At 38.8% G+C, this 16,387-nt stretch overlaps 1 protein-coding gene and 1 pseudogene across 1 annotated transcript in view; one reads left to right on the top strand and one right to left on the bottom strand.

Annotated features, from left to right (window-relative positions):
- The window catches only part of LOC118735356 (dual oxidase maturation factor 1), an 88,710-nt gene that overhangs the window by 15,145 nt on the left and 57,178 nt on the right, over positions 1-16,387 (top strand). The window lies entirely within an intron of this gene.
- Positions 1,261-1,722, bottom strand: LOC118735357 (annotated as a pseudogene).

Below are 16,387 nucleotides of genomic sequence, written 5' to 3'. Positions count from 1 at the left end.
ATTAACAAAGGTGATCCATTTCATCGAAGTATTGTTCAGATTAGTTATAGGCTTATGATAAATTTCCTTTATTTCATGACAACAATTTTTAATTTATACAAAAATATATACATATGTACGTAGACATATAATTGAGAAAACCATAAAACAAAATTAAAAGATACAGTTGCGGTCAAAATGTAAAATATGGGTCCTTCTATATCAGATACTACATAAATATGTACCTCGCTCCACTATATCTAAACTATTAAAACTATTAAAAATCAACGCGAGTTCTCAGCCACTTCAAATTTGTACATTGTTATACTGAAATTCAATGGGCTATAAAATCGCATACCAGAAATTTTCGTAAAAAATCTGAGTAAAAAGTTTAAAATTTTTATGAAAATTCATTAAATTTTCCTTAATATTGTATACAGTTTGAAACCTTGATTTATATGGTTTTGTTTATAGCATGAACCATATTTTTGTACAAAAACCACAAAAAACTTTAGCATGCAAAACATTGTGAATATTTAAAAAAAACAAGGGTGAACGCAGATATAGTGGAGCGAGCGTATGTATAGTATATGTAACCATGTATCATAAGCATATATCACTGCCCTAATTTGGTGGGGGCCGGTCGACATTTGTCCCATCATTACTTTCTTGAGTATCTGATTTAAATAAGCAAGTATCAATGATTTTGTGACCCTCTTCAGAACGGCGAATTGGTTATACTCCTAGAACAGTATTACAATGGGACTACCACGGCCTAAGTGTGCTTCCTTCAGACGATATATGCAGGCAACCACGGCAACCGAAACGTATCTAAGAAGTTCACCTTAAACCTATTGCGAATGTCATAACAATGCCATGATAAGGCGGGCGAGTAGTTTTGGTATACGGATTGCTAACTGGAAGCTCGCCCTAAGTGCTTTATCTCTTAAGCAAGCAAGGGACTTATTGCCAAGTTTTATCACTTGCGTCAACACAAAACTTATGTGGCCGGAATGGATCGAGAAATGATCGAAGGGTCTCCTCAGGCTGGCCAGCTGTGTGCTCGATAAAGAGTCATCGAGAAGAACCTTGCGGCATCTTGTATGCGAATGTCCCGTACTCTGTAGAATAAGCAAGTTCAAGGGTTAAGAATTTTTCAAGGCTTAAATCAACATAGCCAAAATGGGAAGTATTACTTACTTTAAAATAAAATTCCACCGGCAACATCATTTTAGAACTAAATAAGTGTCGGCATGGGGAATTCCATCCTACATCCACTTTTCATTGAGGGCGTGTACCACGGCCGAAACTGCCACGGAAATCAAAATCGGCAGCGTCTGGACCAGCATCACCTTCCTTGTGAGGTCTACCGGGCGCACGTCTGTAGCATGTACGGTCCTCGCCCGTCTTGGAAGAGTCGCAGAAGCGAGCAGATGCCCCTGGCAGGGACGCACTGCTTCTGAGTGCGCTGGGCGTTTCAATGTGGGTGGCACAACTTCTGAGGGCAAATGCAGGTAGCTGCGCAGGTACTCAATACCTTCATTGGTCAAATACCAGTAGTAATGTCACCAGACAAAGCGCTCCTTAACCACGCTAGTGCAATGACTGCAATGTTTTGATTACATGTAAATTAGCAGTAAGCTCGTGAAAGGAGCGTGGAAATCTTTTTTGGCAACGATGCCACCCTGTTTGAGGAGGTTAATACTCGTAAATAGCGACATGATGAGCCTTTGGCATAAACATCTTTAGCGTCTTTTGTTGAGCAGCCATTAATATTACTATTATTATTATGTCGTGTATGCTCACGCTCCGACCGAGAAATATCTATTGTGCTAAACTCTAATTGTAATCACTCCAACCTTAGACTATTTAAGAAATTAAGCACATTGGAGGGTACCATGCTCCAAATTTTGAATGGAGAAAATAATCGTTCTTCTAGGCGTAACTTATGCTATATTAGGGCGGGTCAATTTGTATGGATCGATTTTTTTCGACATCGCTCCTAGCATATTCGGATTCTTCATAAAATTCTAAGAAAAAAAAAATCCTCCAGACGATAGCCCTAAAGTCAATTTCGAGCCTGCGCATTTTTAAAAGACGATATCTTATATATAAATGTGAATTGCTGTCCATTAGTCTCGCTAAGACTCGAAAACGGCTTGACCGATTTGAATATTTTTATTTTTTCCGGTTTGTTTTTTATAGTATCCGGATGGTTAAAACCAGAAAAAATAGAGAGTTGCCACCTGTTTAAACATTTCAGTATAAGTAAATTAATCAGATAAATTAGATATTACAATATAGGTGTCAAAAGAAAGAGGTTATGAAAGCTTACAGGCGAAAATATTTTTGAGGGGGGTTGCCTCCTGTTTCAGAACTTAATTAAATTAAATTGGTTAGACAAATTAAATATTGCAATATGGGTATCAAGTTAAAAAGGTTTAAGAAAGCTTACTACTGAAAATATTTTTGAGTCGGATTGCCACCAATTACGAAAGTTTAATTCTATTATGTTAATAAGATAAATTATGTAAACGAAAAGTGTGTGAAACATTATTGATTAAGAAATATTTCCTATAGGCCTGTCACCTACCTTAGCGGTAAAAACTAAAGCCATACTCGCAAATATTATTCAAAGCTTTTGAAGCTCGCATCAATGTGGAATATTATAACTCCGTCAAGTTAGTGTGTATTGATGGCAAACAAAGCACTATAATATTTGGCAATGATATCACCCCATCGAACAATGCACTTAACCTCGAGATAAAAAGAGAACAAAAGCCGAAGTATTAGCCGAAGCAGTTCGTACAAATGTTCCACAATTGAACTAACAAAAAAATATTTCCTACGACTCTTTTATAGAAGCTGTGGACACTGGAGTAAATTTTAAACAAAAAACCAAACCGACTTCCACTCTCATATACAAATGTAAGTGTACCGTTATTTGCTTCATGGCCCAATTATCAGATCTACACTCAATTAGTAGGAGACTACATCTGAGGAATCACCTTTTCTTTAAAAAAGAATTATTGAAAACGGGTAACGTAGTCCAAAGTTATGTGGTAACATACATAAAAAAAATATTCCAACGAATTAATAAAATATGCAGATTAATATTTAATAAAACGTTACGAATGTTTTTTTTTTAACACAAACCTATGCTTGGGAGTTTATTGATACTAAAAATAAATTTCTGATATCTATTTTTTATTTAAAGAACCGCAAGATTACACTACAAAGCAAATAACATATTTTTTACTATCGTAACAGGAGAAGTAACTGTATGCATTTTTTTATATGTAAAGTGTCGAACAAAAGTTTTGGCACAGTGAATTTTCGCAATACATATATGCAAACTTTTTAATTTATTCCTGATAATAATGTAGAATCCGAATCTGCTAGGAACGATGTCGAAAAAAAATTGACCCGCCCTAAGGTATATGCTCGGCTGCTTCGTCCAATAACCCACAAGTCTCTGGAATAGTATCTTAACTTGCTGTGTCTTGTCAGGGAGGCTGTAAGAGTTCTAAGCCTTTCACGACTAAGTTCAAGGAATCGCACAGAGTTTCATCTGAAAGGAGTTTTGCATTTCTTTGATTGTTTCCCTTTCGTCAGTATGCAGCAATCTGAGGTTCTTCACAGCTCTTAAGTAACTCTGCACTGTATCCTTTAGATGTACCGCAGAAAGTATCCAGACCATGCAAGCACATTTGGGTTCTAGGTTTCACTAGACAGTCAGCCATTTCGTTGCCCTTAAACTAGGGCTGCCAGACGTCCCGGTTTTCCCGGACATGTCCCGGTTTTAGACTATTTGTCCCGGTGTCCCGGTCCAACCTTAAAATGTCCCGGGTTTCGTTTAAGTGTCCCGGTTTTCGATTTGATTGCAAAAATTTTGAATAAAAATGACTACACTGAGAGAAAAAACTCGTTGTAATATTAAGAAAAGTTTTATGATTTTACTATGGGAAATAACGCATGGTAAACATGAATATTTTTTATTTGATTATCGTGTTCGTATTTAAAAATAATACTTTCATACCACGAACACGTGGTGTTGAATCAAACTGAACATTTGAGTGCACATTTACATGTCTGGCTGTAGCTGAGTGTACGAAGATGCTTGCCACAATTTGCTAATTTCCAGAGCGTCAGGGTTCAAATCCCATTACAGGCAGCATGGAATTAAATATTTTTTTTAACGTAATTATGAAAAAGTATCCGTTAAGTGCAAAGCGCTTCATTTTAATGTTGGCGTATTTGAATTGAATATTTCTATACTAAATACTAAAATTTGTATACTTAAATTTATTACGAGTTGGGTTGCTGCACTTTCATATGCGAATTTTTTTTTCAAATTTAGCACGTTTTGCACAAGCAATAGTTGATGATTAATATAAGTATGTACCTAAATACGTTAAAATTTGTATTTAATTTTTTACTTATAAGTACCGTGCCGTACAAAATTATTGGCTCGGAAACTCTTATCAGATCACAATTTCTAATCAGATCTTTTAGAAAAATTTTGAAAATGTAACTTTTGAGCCAATTAGTAAAGTGCAAGTCTGAAGTTACCTGAAAATTTCGTTGATTTTTTGCAATTATTTATTTTAAGATGATAGTGTCTTCCACATACAAAAAAATGTCGAACATAGTTTGTATGGAAGAAACTCTCAGTAAAAACAATACCAAAAATCAATTAAATTTTTATGGGCTGCAAAACTTAATTTTCAAAATTTTATAAAAAAGACTGAATAAAAAGTTGCAAATTTGTACGCAAATTTATTGCATTTTCCCGAGTTTTGCACAAAGTTTAGAAATTTTATTTTTATGTTTTCTGATGTATTTAGTGTAAACTGTATTTTTATAAGGAACAAAAAGGTACATGCATTGTGAATAATTCTCTGAGCTTTAGTTGTGATAACATGTTTTGTTTTGCTCATGTTTTTATGTTTGTCAAAATAAAATTTTACTACATCATTTCGTACGTAATTTTTGTCGAAACGAAAAGGAAGGGAGCGAAAGGCCTTTCCCACCCTTAAGTGGGCAACAGAGATATCTGGCAGCCCTACCTTAAACCCTTCATGTCCCGTAACCCACCACAGCGTTACTGTATTTTGGGTCCCTAGGTGGTTTAAAGGAGTTTAAAACTGTCTACAAGCTCCTATGCCGTCCTAAATGAGTCGAAGGCCCTTAATTCTGCCTGACTACCCGACATAATACTTACTTCGGGTATGAAGCATTTCGCCTGGAATATGGTTGAGTAAATTCCCATTGGCAGACTTCTCTGGAATATTGGTAAGCCAGCCTCGGTACTCCCGTTGTCCAGCTTCGATCCGTCGGTATACCATACTTCGAACCCTTTATCAGTCATATATATTATCGCTTCACAGCAGTCCCTTGCAGGAGTTCTGTAGGACTCGTCGACGAGTAATTTCGGTGGCATGATGTCTGCGTGCTTGATATCGAGTTTTCACGATACGCGTCGTATTGCGAAGGGCCCATAAATGCGGCCCTGGGTGTGTTGGTGTGATAACCTCCGCTATTCACTTTGACATTTATTTACATAGTTTATATGTAAATATATATGTATGTATGTATGTGTATCATTTTACTTTCATTTTGTTTTTTCACCACTTGAAATCTTTTTTTTTACTATTTGTGTTGCATTTATGTTTCACGATGCTGACAACCCTTCGCGTATGCCTTCAAGTCTTCACGTCACGCTTCAGAATCTCACGTAATTTAATTAATTTCAATTGTGCAAACATAATGAAGCTGAGCACCTACTTTAGCGGTTCAATTTGCCAAAAGCATAATTCGGATGAGCGAAACACAGAAAAATTCCTTGTTTTCATAGATACTTTATTTTTATGGGGCACCTTTTCGCTTACTTCCTTATATTTTGCATTTTCCGAAATCTTTTCAAGTTTTGTTTCGTTTTTCATTTCGCTGCGAAGAATTGAAATTAAAGTAATTATGTTGGTGTTGCATTCGCAGCATGGTGCCACATTATTTTTACCACCAATGAACCGATGTTTATGAGTTGTAAAAAAGTCGTAAAATACTGCGAAGCGCACCAAGTACTCGCTATATTTGCGTGAGTCGTTTGCCTTTCTGGCAAATATTAAAACGAAAATGCAGAAAAGTGTAGAGAGATAGAGAGAGTGAAAAACAAACATTAGCCGCAAACGAGGAAGTCCAAAGAAACAAAGATATTACGTTAGCGTAAAAAATTCGCCTTATACTCGTAAGCAAATGCGTGTGCGCGCGAACAATGATGGAAGGATGTTTTTCCGGCATTCGCTGTGCTGTGCAAGTAATCGTTTGCGGAAAATGAAAAAAAAACACAGAAAATGGAGGGAAGAAAAATTGGCATACAAAAATAAAAAATAAAAATTCCACAAGCAATACTCATCAACGGCAGCCGTATTCAATGCTACTACTGCAACTCTGACTGAGTGGCCGCTATAAAAGCCGGCTGCGCCATTAAGCTGCTGCGCATAGCATTGAGAGACATCAACAGCAACAACAAACATCATGGCAGCTGTGGTATCCGCAAATTTTAACAGGCATGCGGATGCCGCTGCGACAGCCGCATACACACCTGTAAAGCGACCAGTTGTTGCGGCTCTGTCATAACTAACTACTCCACATCAGTATTACCATTTTGGACCTTTGAAGCTAGATTTTGCTCTTTAGTTTTGTATTTAGCTCCGAAAATTGGGTTTTAGCTCCTAGCTCTTAAAAAAAAAAAAAAAAATGTAGCTCTTCATTTTAGCTACTATTAGCATTGTTGATGTTGGTTGATTTTTCGGACAGGGTGGTAAGATGATTTATTTTGGAACGAATTTCCGTAATTTTTCGAAAAATTACAGTGAAGATGGCACAACGCCGAAACCGGTTTGTCTGCAAACCAAACTTGACAAGAGATGACGGAAATTCGTTCCCAAATATATCACCATTAGTACCCTACAAGAATTGTGTGATGGAAATTAACACATTCTCATTTATCTTACTAACACATATGCAAATTTTGCGTTGGTTAAAAAGAGACCATAAAATAAGGCCATAAGTTGGAGGAAAACGGAAGAATTTGTACACAAATGTTTACATCATATTTTTCACACCGCCCTTTAGAATTTGATAGAAACTTGTAGGTAGCCAGTGACAGAAATCTCTATCAGTCTTGCCACTCAAATGATTTGTCAAATGATAGTCACTGTTCTTGCAGGGTATTATTTTACTCTTTTTAGCTCTTTTTCGACCGTTTTAGCCCCAGACTAAATGTTTTTCTGGCAACACTGCTCCACATTTGTATTTTTCTCATTTATTAGTTTCTTCCTTTTCTTTGTTTGCCGAAGCGCCTGACTGTTTTCTTGTTTTTGTGTAATTGCGGCCGCTGCTGGCCAAGTATGTAATCATTTCGTTGGGTTTTGATACCCAGCAAGCATTTATGAAAAGGTACAATCAAAATCCACCAGCGAATGCGAGGCTTTTGCTGTTGAACGCTGCTATAAAAAAGTATATCTAAGGCGGTGTTTGCGATATGTACTTCCTCTCGTAATTCTATAAATTTTCCTGATACTTCGTGCGCGGATTTCAATGAGACCGGAAGACCACACGAAGCTTATAGTGCAATAAATATTAAGTCAGCTTATTATAGCAATGAAATCGTTATCCGAACAGGTCGCTCAGTAGAGATAAGAGACAATGAGCTATAGTGCTACATACTTAATTGATGCGACATCGCCCTGAAAAACATTAAAATCGTCAGCTAACTGAAGGCTGAGATTTAGTGAGAAATCGCTAAATTGAAATCCATTGCCCACTGTGACGTTTAGACTGAAAACATTTCTTTACTAGATGGCGCAAAAGTTGTCACCCGATAATTTTTGGCTGTAATTTTGGTTCTGCTTTTGGAATGTGTTTACTTGGTGTCCGAGCCATTTGGTCCGAGGTGATTTCGAAAAAATAAAGCCCGATGACACCTCCAGCGTAAACAGTAGGTACATCATGCACTTACTTCGCGCGGGCGCAATGACTCTTCGTGGCTTATAACTAATGTGACCAACTATTTCATAGCTCAAAGAAGTACAGGTTGGGCTAAGTTAACGCCGCGAGCCGATTACGAAACTTCGAATGCAGCTAATTTGGACCCCTGAGAGCTCAGTGTTTGTTCAAAAGTGGGAACCAAAATGCTTCCATTTTAGCCTCGCGATGGTTGGACAGTCTAAAAGAAAGTGTGGAGATAATTCCACTTAATTTTCCTCTTGACAGCTGATAAAAAAGGGTGAGTTGAAATTCCTAGTCTCAACGCATGAATACCAATCGCACAATGGCCTGTCAGAACCTCTATCACTAGCCCTTGAGAGGTAACGTGTTTTAAAGTGCCCTATCCCAATAGCAGTTCCTGCAACGACAATTCTGTCTGCAATATCCGCAGGTGCCGTGTTCAACATATGTATGTTAAGCGCTAGTTTAGGTATGGTTCCTAACGCTCCGCTAATTCCTATTTTACAAGTGTAGCCTTCTCTAGTGAGTTCCACCAGGCAAGGGCTCCTTGAAACAGCCTATGCTTAGATCTGGTTTCCTAGAGCTAATGAATTAATTTGGGCGAGAGACCTCACCTTTTACCGATAGCTCCCCTACAACAGTACAAGGCAACCTACACCTTTCTACCCTTTTCTCAAAGTTAGGCTTCCATGACCGCCGTTGATCGCCCACCTAGTTACCTGGTTCAGGTAACCTTGAGCAAGATCAAAAAGGTTGTCTAGAAATCGTCCACTAACCAAAAGTTCCACATAATTAGGTCGTTTCCAGCCGCAATCCAGAGCAGGGGAGAGAGATCAATACGTTGTGGAGTGCTCCTAATGACTCTGCCGCGACAGTTTTGTCACGAAGTAAGCTGTAGATAAGCCTTATTAGGTTGGTTTCAACCCCAAGATTATGATTGTACTTGACTATTGCCTTTGGAGTGACATTGTTGAAGGCCTACTCGATGTCGAAGAAAGCCTCTACTTCATAATCTTTATGCGTGAAGGGATCCCCTGACCACTTTACCAATGTATGCAGGGCGGTATTCACCGACCTTTTCTTGCAATAAACATATTGAGCTCTTGAAGACAGTCACCAGGAATCGCGTTCCTTATCAATCTCCAAAAACGAAGATATACCGATTGCCCCAAAATACCTAGGGAAAACATGTGCGCCTTTTCCGGCCTTCGGAATGAACGCTACAGTGAGTTGGAGCGTATCCAAGCCTTCGCCACGCAGTTCGCATAAATAGGATCCAACCAATTGCACGACACCTTCAGAGCCGTTTGCTGCTGCGCAGGTATCATGCCATCGGTCCCCGACGACTTTAATGGTTTGAACGAATTTATCGCCGAATTTATCCAGAAGAACGGAGAAGAACAGGACCTGGGGGAGATTCTCTAACCAGTTAGCGACAATTTTCGAACCGCTATCGCACTTTTTGCCGCAAAAACATTTATGTATATCATGCGTCAAAAAGTGCGATAGCGATCCGAAAATAGTCACCAACTGCTTACAAAATAACCCTCCTGAAGAACAAAATATTGCAAAGAAGTACATTCGAATGAACTTCGAAGTACGAAGTACAAGAGCGAAAAAAGAAGTACTGTACTTCCGAAAGAAGTTCGGTTGGTCACATTAGTTACATATAACCTATTCACATATTCACATATCCACAAATATAGAAGTGGTTGCCTTCCTCGTGATCGAGATTCAGGATGGCTTGAGCGCATATAGGCTACCTGCACTTTTTAAGGGAACAACTTCAAGCTTTTCACCAAAATTCACTGTTATGACCGTCCAATTGCGTGGAATATCGTCTGGTCGGGACTGCGGGGTCCTCTGCAATATCTTCAGCCACAGCCATGAAATTCTCAGCAGAACGTGTTGTCCCATACAATTCTAGCCAGCAGCTTAACGGAATAGTGTTTTCCCAGTTGGTGTCGGACAACCGAGAAATCTGCTAATTCACGGAAAAGTTATTCCGAGTTCTTGAGGTGTATAGCGATTTATGCCTTGTAAATGTGTATTTTGTATCTGTTTGCTTAGCAAATGTCAAAGCAGAACTGATGTTTGCCGTCATTTGCCAAAATTATAGCACTTCCGAAGGGTTGACTGAATTTTGCGTCATCTGGCATGCATCTTAGGAATTGTTGCTCAAAAATTGTAATTTATGTACATATATCTACCGCTTTCCCGAAATGGTAACTTCAACTAAAAAGTTAGGCTATGTTTGAAAGGCATGTTTAAAGACTTCGTACTTCTTCGTACTTGCATATTGTCAATGGCCTCTATGAGTGCTATGAAGTCGTGCAACCTTCTAACGGGTCTTATTCCAGATAATGTCCATACAACTACTTACTATCTGTCATGAAATTGAGACGCTTTTATAGCTTCACTGTCATTACCCCTGTCAGGTTGGTAAAATAGCTAGACTACAAATGCTTGAGTCACTTGGACTGAAAACCGACGCGTTAACATGAAAACTGGTGAAATGGTTGTTCTTATCGTCACTGCGGCAGCTTCCGCAGCGATAATATGCTGCTACGCGCCAAGACGCGTCCAACCGACACATCAACTATTTCGGTTTCTTCAATATTACCACGTCTGGAAACCCAGAAAAGAGTAACGTTGACATGATGCTAGTGAGGTGCAACATCGTTGAACAACTGCCGTCTTCAATTCGTTGGACGCCAACGCCTTCAAGCAGGATAAGTGCTAATGCAGCTCACGTCTTCCTTTCATAGTATAGCACTGTTCGGTATTAGTTGAGCTTCCTTTTTTATGGCAAAGATCTCTGCTTAAAAGGTCGATATAAGTTCCCAGTCCCCAGTTTATCTCCATAAAGCCTGACGCTATTTTCTACATCTTCCAGTCATCGGCATAAGATCATAATACAATTGCTTCGCCTCGATACATTGGTGCAAACTTTAAAGGAATCTTGAAACGGTAGCCGCCGAACGACGTAATAAGGCCTCTGCTTTAAACTCAGATACTTAGCATTGATATCTCTTTGCCATCCTCTTGTATGTTCACTCAAGATCGATACATGGCCATGGTTGCAGTACTTCCACATTTTTAATTCCCTTAACCGAAGAGATTTTGCGATTTTAAGTGGAAGATCATACTTGATTCGCTGCTAACCGCATCCGATAAATTAGGACGTGCGGCTATATTGCAATTATCCCAAAGCTTAGTGAGATGGACTGTAGGTTCTGTGGGTTGGCGGAGACCTCAGAGCATACACACTATATATGATTACTATGTGGTTCGCCTTTGGAGAATGATTGTTTTTACAATCCAGAATGCGGAAAATTACACAGTTAACGCAAGAGATCCAGGTAGTAGGTCGCAGTGCTAGTACACACTAACAAAAAAAAAAAAACTGAAAACTTGGGATACCGATTTATTGGAAAATAAGTAATAATTAGACCCTAGTTTTTTTTTTAGCAGAAAACGAAGCCTAGAAATATGTACCACATAACTACTTAACTATAAGCAAAGTGTATAAATTTGTATTTTTTTTTTTTATAGTTGCATAAAAATCCGCAGTCTAGTAATAATCAAATAATCAAACCAAAACGCACACTGAATTTGTAGTCAATATTAGATTTTTTTTAAATTTTGGCGGAAAACATCATTCATGCTTGCTGGGTTACGGTTGTTATATCATATGTACGTACATTTATGTGTATGCCCATAACACAATCCATATAGCTGCTTGTCTCACAATGCGTTTGCACTTCCTCTTGCGCTGCAAAACAGTTTCACTTTCAGATGTAAAATGTGGTAGATGACGAAGCAACGTGAAACATTGAAAGCGAAATCATCGAAAGCAAAAGTGCGAATGGAATAAAAAATAAGCACTAGTTGAGCGGAAAAATCATAAATACGAATAACCGACCTACTATGTATATGACGGTTAGTAATATCCAATCGCTTTTGAGAGAATAATTTTAACCATAGCATTGCTTGCGCTTTACCAGATTATTAAAAAATTGTGGAAATTGTCTATTTTCGTGTGATTTCGAAGAAATAACACAAATGTGAGCATACATTTAATCTTAGCCACTGACCTTGCCTATGGACCCGGGCCATGGCAGTCTTTGTACCTAAGGGACGCAGGACTTCCTAGTTTAATCCGAAAAATTACCGACCTATAAGCTTTAACTCATTTATGCTTAACATTTTACAACGACAGCCGGCAGGCATATCCGACTGCATCCTCCATCGAATGATAACTCGCAGTTCTAACATGTATGTTCTAAAATTAGGTATCTTTGAGTTGGATAGAGCCTTCAATATAGTATATTGGAAGAGAGTTACAAAAAGGCACCTGCAATTGCAACGGAAATGGCCTCTGGTTCATCTCGCAACACTCAATAGGAGTTGTGGCTCTCATTTTCCTCGATAGTATGCCCGATATCTTAATTCCTCTATTCCTCCATAGGGTCCTGGAACCTTATTATGCATTGTATTGTAATTAGCTAGGGACTTAAGTTTCTCTATTCACTCGAAGACTAGCGATGAAGTGACTTCGAAATATGAAGAAGCCTTGCGTACCTACTGGTTATAAGTGAGGATGACAAATTTCATCTTCTGATAATTCCTGCTCACATTTATCTCGACACAAAGACTGATGACGTAAACTTCTGCCTGAAAAAAGCTCAGCTGCCTTCAAATTGGCATCGATATCCTGACTGTGGCACCCTCCGACCTCCGGGAAATTTCGAGGCATCTGTCCACTAGTGAAGGCTGTTAATATGGGGACGCCATGCTGCTTTGCTGCATAATTTAATACTCGATCTCTTCTCAATTCGACTGCTGAGTGGAAGATCTACTTAACTTGGCAGCCAGTTCGAAAACGCCCTATCTCAAAAAACCTTTTCAAAAACCTCCTATTTCAGAATTCGTTTCAAAAACGCCCTATATCAGCACATTTTCAATACATGTTGAAGTGAGATAGGGCATTTTTGAATCGTATTCTGAAATAGGGCGTTCTTCAACCAAATTTTAAGATAGAGTGTTTTTCAATGGCTGATATATGGAGATAATCTTCCACTCAGCAGTCGAAATACTATTAACTCAGACATATCACCTCTGGGATGTGGATCTAGCAATTTCCCATTGTTTTTGCATCATATAGATGGCTCCGGGCTATTTCATTTCAACTGGTCGATAGCGATTAATCTATCGTATCTAGATGAACTATCTTAACTTTGTACTAAGTACATATATGGTTTCGCCGACGTGCATTTTCCATAGAAGTTTGTTGTCCTAGATATTTCACTTCGCCGGTAACACTAACTGAAACTTCACTTCGAATGATCCGATCGCTCACTATACCGATGACCGGATAAAAAGCTCTTTTGGCAGCGTTCAAGCAGTCAGAGACGGCATAACTGCTCTTTTTTCCGGCTCCAGCGAAGGAATTGGTAAGTTCGTGCCACGCAGACTGAGAGCTTTCTTTTCTTCGCGACTTCTGTAGGCTACATGTGTTAACTTACTTAGTTTCTAGCGTTTTTCTCGCCAGGGCTTTGTAAAGCCTTGGATTCTTTATCGCTAATTTTGATCGCCATAAATCCCCAAAAGAAAAGCAGGCCCACCTATGAACATGCAACATCTAGTTACATGCCCCTCATACTGCCAGCTTTGGATGCTACACATTGCTTATGTTACTTTTTCATGTTGTATACTTTTAGGCCCCAAGCTTTTCGTTTAGAAAATTTTGGACACGAAAATTTAGCGTAGCGATTGTCAGAATTCCGGTGATGATCTCCCAATCGTATTTAGTTAGACTAAGTGAGTATTCGAGGTTACCTGATGCGCACTAAACTGGCTGGAGTTGCTGTTCAACCCATTCTTAGGACAACTAGTCTGCAAGGCGTCACTTTTATATGGAATCTGTTATTTCTGTACTATAACTTGGGTCATATTAAATACGTTTCTTAGGATGTCTCAGTTCGCGTTCTAGGGGTTCCCCTAAGGAATGCTTTTCCTTACTTCTGTTCATAGCACAAACTCGAGAATTTTGTTCTGAATAAACACTGTACTGTCAAATGAAGTAATTGCATCGGTAGTCTATTGCAGGAAGATATGTAGAGGACTTTTTTGTAACGACTCAGGCCTCTGACTCTCAGAATGCACTGGCTTAGTTCGTACGAATAGTATTCCCGAAGACATCCAAAACTAAAATAGTTTTGTAATAAATTATTTATAATACGTAATTATGTACATACATATACCGGGTGTCCTAGACCTTCTCCCACTTCTAAAATGGTGGCAATTTTTTTTTATTGTGAAACGCAAAAACATGAATTACCAAGTCGGGGATGGTATATCTATTGGTCGTATTACCGCCTTCCTGTTTTGACCAGGACGAGTTGAAGTTCGAAGGACATTTAAAGGTTGAAAAATGCACTTCCGAGAAAAAAGATCAAACGAAAGTTAGGTATTTGTGTTCCCGAATTCTGAACCTGTAACTTCCGGTCTGTTTAACCCACTTCCGGTCGAAACTGGCAGTCGATAGTACGACCAAAAGATGGAGCATCCCGACATCGTAGTTCATATTATTGCGTTTTCCAATAAAAAAACAGTTTTCTCCATTTTCCAAGTATTTATGTAAGCTATGTTAAACTTGACCTATTATACATATGTACATTTGCCCTCTTTATATATGTAAATATGTACTTGATACTAATTACGTAGGCAGGTCTTTAATTAAAATAGCAACATTTTTCGTTTTTGTAAGCTTAGTCACTAACAAATGTACATAGGGTGTCGCATTCAAAGCCCACTTAGCGCAAAAAGAAAAACCTGATAAACACTCTGCTGCCATAGCTAAAAGCGCAGCTCAATACCAGTTTTCTGCACTGCTGCTGGCTAACTTTGCGTTTGACTGCTTCCCTGCCCGCATGTCGATTTGACGGGCAGGCAGGCGACTTGACTGCTTGACTGACTGAATGTCTATCTATCGAAGTTGCATGTCAGCCGGGACGACAAGCCGAGCGGAAGCATTGTTCACTTGATTTTCAACCGCTGTTGCAGCCGTTGCTGCTTCTGCAACTGATGCTGCTGCCGCTTTGCGGTTGTTGGTGGTGATGCGTCCACCAGTCGCGTATAGCATCAACGCTTTGCTTGTCCACCATGTCGTGACGACGTTTTCATTTTTGGCTCACTTTGAAATTTTCGATTTTTTTTTGTTTGCACGTTTTTTCGCTTCATTTTTCTTTGTTTTCGATATTTTTGTTGTTTCAACGCTGCCACTGTTGTCGATCACCGCCCACTCTATTACGCTTCCCATGGTTGTGCGCTGTTTTATTTTAGTTTTTTTGGCGCGCTTTGTATTTGATGCGGTTGTTGTGACGACGAGCCGGCCGTCGTTTGCGGCGTCTGCGATTGCGCATTTTCCGCTTTTATGCACCTCAGTCATGGAGCGAAATAATCGTTGTGTAGTTGGCGTTGCCTTGTTATCGCCGTTTGCTATGTAGTGCTGCTGCTGAGTGTTTGCTTGCCATTGTTTATGTCGCGTCGCCTTTTCCGCACGTTTTTTCGATAGCTTCACTTGCATTGCGGCCGCAAGAAGCATCTATTGTGTTTGAAGACCAAGTCCAACGGCCAAAGTACAAACATAAATACAAAAACATGTCGGTATTACGCCAAAGTTTGTTATTTTACTTTTTTTTTTTACATATACTATAAACGTACGTATGTACATACGCATGCCAATGCATGTATCTACATGTATGTAATTCTAAATACATAAGTACCTATATAACTTAGTCAGTTGTCAATGTGGCCTTATATCAGCTTTTCGTTTGTTAGCCGCCACCGCTGCGAATTGTGGGTCAGATTTAGTCTGATAAACTCTTTGAGTTTTGCTCCTTTGGTATTTCGATTGGTAAAGTTCGGAAGCAATATTCATCCAGCGCAGCTTCGTAACTTTTTAACCATTTCCTGCAACAGTTTTCATTTATTACTTTGGACTGCATTTGCTTTGTGCTATTTTAGACGGTACTTGGCAATATGTATGTACATTGTTTTTTTATTGATCTTTTTAAGTGGGTTGTAATTTTTTTAAATTTTATTATTGCACTTTACAATTGAGCTTGTCATCTCTCCGCTCCTATACTTATAGCAGTTGATAACCTAGCAGTCACTGTGTTAATTACTCATTGTGTTGAAGCTTAGTTACATCGGGAAATCCGAGACGTTAATTTTTAATCCCTTCAATGTTGCTACACTAACTGGGTCAATGTCATTAACTTGGCTTGAAGATATTGAAATATGAAACTCTCGTCATTGGATGGCAGGTCTTGGATGATTCAGCAAAATGTTGTTTAACAGAGACATAACATACTTTTACTAAAATAAA

This window comes from Rhagoletis pomonella, unplaced genomic scaffold (genome assembly GCF_013731165.1).
Source record: "Rhagoletis pomonella isolate Grant_MI unplaced genomic scaffold, Rhpom_1.0 Rhpom_scaffold_00003, whole genome shotgun sequence".
Taxonomy (NCBI): Eukaryota; Metazoa; Arthropoda; class Insecta; order Diptera; family Tephritidae; genus Rhagoletis; species Rhagoletis pomonella.
This window is presented reverse-complemented; position numbering and strand designations above follow the sequence as displayed.